Source organism: Agrilus planipennis, unplaced genomic scaffold, assembly GCF_000699045.2.
Source record: "Agrilus planipennis isolate EAB-ADULT unplaced genomic scaffold, Apla_2.0 scaffold6, whole genome shotgun sequence".
NCBI classification, from domain to species: domain Eukaryota; kingdom Metazoa; phylum Arthropoda; class Insecta; order Coleoptera; family Buprestidae; genus Agrilus; species Agrilus planipennis.
The window spans coordinates 1,914,878-1,919,264 of record NW_020439302.1 but is presented as its reverse complement, the minus strand read 5'-3'; the positions used below and the strand labels follow the sequence as shown (position 1 = coordinate 1,919,264).

At 36.5% G+C, this 4,387-nt stretch overlaps 1 protein-coding gene across 1 annotated transcript in view; it reads right to left on the bottom strand.

Annotated features, from left to right (window-relative positions):
• LOC112905644 overlaps positions 1–4,387 on the bottom strand; it is a 135,835-nt gene that overhangs the window by 69,301 nt on the left and 62,147 nt on the right. The gene's annotated exons all lie outside the window — the stretch shown is intronic.

The window sequence follows — 4,387 nt, the reverse complement described above, 5'->3', positions numbered from 1 at the left end:
TCCAAGGAAACCACAGAAAAACTTAAACCAAGGCAGGCGGACCCGGAATCGAACTGGGGTCTTCCCGAATGCTAACCAATGGTCTAAACCTCCAGGTCATGCCGCTCGGTCTGCAATTGAATACAGTAACATACCTATATCAGTCTACAAAATCCAGTAATCATTGATAGATTTGGAATAAATTGTATTCTGATTCCTCAGCACATACCCCTTAACAGATAACACGATACGTTGAATTAAAAAAGGGGTTAATAATAATCCCCGATCTAATGGTCCCATGTTTAATAAAATAACAATACATTGATATACACGACTCATCCAGGAAGATGTGAGTGACATTCTTTGGCATCAGCTTGTCATCACTTGCTCTTAAAGTTGACAGTGAGATGCGAAAAAACTGGAAGATAATTATGAAAACTTAAAACATTACTTGATAGCTTAGCCAAATTGAAATTACCTAAACAAATATGCATAAGTCAACAAGAATAAGTGATCATAGATACATGTTGAAAATATAATACAATAATTTCTTAACACCATTACTGTAAATTCCCCTTTCCAGATAGTACGATATGTTAAATTAAAAAAGGAGTTAATAGTAATGCCTGGTCATGAGCAAAAAATTGGGGAGTGAGATCGCTTGGCAATAACCATATTTTTATTATCTTATCTTATTTTCATATTTTTCATAGATTCTCATACTATCCCAGCTCCTGGCATTAATGCGGTTATACATTAGTCAAATAATTGCAATAAAATCAATTACTCTGATAAATTATTTCGATATTTAAATGCCACCGCTTATTCGGTTAGGTACCTACTTTTAATCATATACAACAAAGAAATAAACGTTTGTCTGGACGTGTATTCAATCTAATAAAATTTAAGTAGTTATTTGTCATTTGGTGATGCAGAGTAAAAGTCTAATTCCAAGAACAGTGACCCTAAACATTTTTAAAACTTTTTGAGGTAAAAGTTGAGTGTCAAAACAGTATTTCTTTACTAATTACGTTTAATCTATCGGCCGATTTAGATTTAAAGGACTGTAAACTTAATGCGTCAATCGTCAAAAGAAATTCTATTGGAGGAGCTAAATAGATAATTTTCTGTTCTGGTTAGTTTAGGTGACGTTAGTTTTTTAGTTTCAAATTTTTTATTTTTCACCTTCACTCCTGCGCCTCTAGTCATCCCCATCCCCAACCCTCCACACATTCCTACAACAGTGGCGACTATGAAGATCAGAGCCACCAGTTCTTATCTCGCATTGAACTAGCTAAGTTGCTAACTTCATACCGTTGACCTTTCGTTAGTGCACGTGCGCAACTACAATTAGGCAAATGTTGCAATTTTAGTTTCAACACTTTAAAAGAAGTATTACTTCAAAAACGGTGTCCTACAAGCGTAGGTAAAATTATAAAAAACAATTGTTTTTTGTTTTCATGTATGGTGCGCCTTTAAATAAACTTGTATTATTATCTCACTTTGTCTAAAAGTAAGGAGTCTCTGACAGACTGACGAAAATAGACAGAATTATCTCAATAATAGAGCTCCATTATAGTCATAGGTGGGGAAGCTTTTTACCATTGGAGGTCACATTTAATTTAGGCAGTAATAAAGGAGACTGCACACCTAAAAATGCGACTTGTTAAATCATAGTTATTGCATAGTTTTATCAGTTCGAGATAACTTTAGCTAAAGCTCTAGCTAACCTTTATGCTATAAAGGATTACCTTATACCTGATGTTATTAACTTTCAGATTATTTATATTTTAAAATATTAATTAACGCTAGGACTAGCTTTCATGAAGGCCACGCAAAAGACTCACGAAGACCTCATGCGGTCTTGAGTCCGCAGGTTCCCCACCTCTGTATTAGATCATTCGGGTATATAACCCTAACAAAAACATTTACTTACAAAGTTGGGCGTTTGTTGAAAATAATTCATACCTGAAACAGAAAAAAGAGGATGTTAGAATTATAGTGAATATTTATGAATAAAATTAATTGTTTCTTTGTAATATAAACATTTAGTTTTGAGAAATTCCAATTTTAAAGTGTATTGCTTTTCTTCTTTCGAAGAGATACAACTTTCAAATTAGTTTGAATGTTTAATAACTTATTGTCTAAATACTAAATAAAGGCATCTATAGTGTCTAGTACGTATGACAAGAATTAAAATCTTTTATACTAACATACATCACTCACTGTGAGCTCGAAGCTGTTAACACCATTGTTTCGAGTGGTCGAAATTCACTTTTGTGAACAATTTGTTTAATCACTTTGTTTGTGTCAAAAATTGTTTGAAAAATTAAATTTAAAGGAATTGTTTGTAAATAGGTATGCAACACATCGTACACTTCAGCATAAGAAATTGCTAATACTAACTACGTAATGCTATTTTGCCCTATGCTGAGAGCACTCATAATTTCTTTTATATACAATATTTATCAAGCATCAGCTAAAACACGAATCTGTTTAATTTACAACGTGTTATCATCCAGGCTTTTTTGTATTCTTATTAATCCAACAAGGACAAACGGGAGGACCTTTTGAAGGATCTGCGACCATAAAAGAAATAATTGATTCGAGCATTTTTACAGGAGTTTCAATAGCTCTAAATAAGTAGCTAAACAATTGTTTTTGTCAATTAATTCTTCAGTAATCGAGACGAACCGCTACTGGTCGGAAAATATCGTAGTAAGTGGTACACACGGGTTCGTAGATCTAGATGGAGCATGTACGTATCTAGAAAGAATAGTTGGCGAGCAGCGGCCACGAATGGCTTTATTATTGAGGAATAAGGCCTAGTAAATTGCATTTTTCCGATTCAGAAGTAAGAGAATAGCGTTATTTACGACAAATATAAAAACATATATGGCATAAAGCGTAGCATAAAATATAAAGTAAGTATAGATAATAAAGGCAAGCGAGTAACAACAGTAAATCATATTTTCAATAAAAGAGATTTTTCTGCGTGCAACGAGTTATTGCGAGAAAGCAATAAACTTTTATATCGGCAAAGACTGTAAATTTCAAATACAATAAAATATAATTTTAATTCCTCAAGTAGGCTGGGTTTATGTCTCGGTCCCATTCGCCATTCCGTTTATTAGCGTGTGTGTGTCTGTTGGACTCTCTCTTTCTGGTAATTTGAATCATATGCTCCCGTGTATTGGGAAGTTATTCGTGTGGACCTTAATGGTCCCGAACACAGACAATCCAGACCCACCCGCAAGACTCTTATTCTTTGAAACAGTCTCCACTTTTTAATATTCCCTCATTACTTTGAGGTAGTTTGTAGTGGGTAAATAAAAAATCGAAAAAATGATTTCAAATTAATATTGCACCATTAGAGAAGTTGTTTACCTTTATCGATCGATCGATCGATTAACATTGTTAATGAGCTGTTGGACTCTCTCTTTCTGGTAATTTGAATCATATGCTCCCGTGTATTGGGAAGTTATTTGTGTGGACCTTAATGGTCCCGAACACAGACAATCCAGACCCACCCGCAAGACTTTCTTATTCTTTGAAACAGTCTCCACTTTTTAATATTAATTGCAACACCCTGGAAAAATTTACTTACCACTACTAAACGCCGCAATAGGCAACTGTCGTGAAATGGATTCCGCAACCTCGGACGTGAGTCCGTAGATGCCCAGTAGTTCCCTCATGGTGTTGAACGCGTACTCCCTCATATCGCTGACCTGTCCCTGACTGAGTCCCACTTCCGACACGTGAGGTTTCGAGAGATTGTGAATAGAAAAACTGGACGGTATCCGACTTTCGGTCTCCCTCTCGCTTCCGTACGACTCCTCCTCGTTTTCCGCATTATCGCCGTCGTTTTCCGTGAAATAATTTTCGACCGCGTCGTTCACGGACGTTTCCGAATCGTCCGAGCTGCTGTCGGTATCGTTCTGCGACTTACTGAGATCCATGGGTGAGAAACGGGTATCGACGACGATCTTCCTCGTGGACAGTGTTTTTCTGCGTCTCACATTCTTCAAATTGTTGTTGTTCGAGAGCTCGGACAGATTGAGGGCTTCGTTATTTTCCGTGTCCGAATACGAAACGTTTGAGCAACGCGGTTTAAAGTTTTTCCGCTTGTTCCGCTTCGGTTCCGACGTTTTCGAGGAGTTTGTCGACGACGGAAACATCTCCGGTTCGGAATCGCTAGAAGCCAAGGGCGGCGGATTTGAAGCGCGGAACATCGACGAACGGTGATGATAATGGTCGAAATCAGGCTCCCGGGACTCGGCAGCCATCTTGGCTGCTACCTGATCTGAAATAAAAAATGAAAACTGTTGATAAGGTGCAAGTAAAAATGCCTAAATCATATATATAAAAAAAGAATATATAGAACATTGCGCCACTAATACTTTTAAAC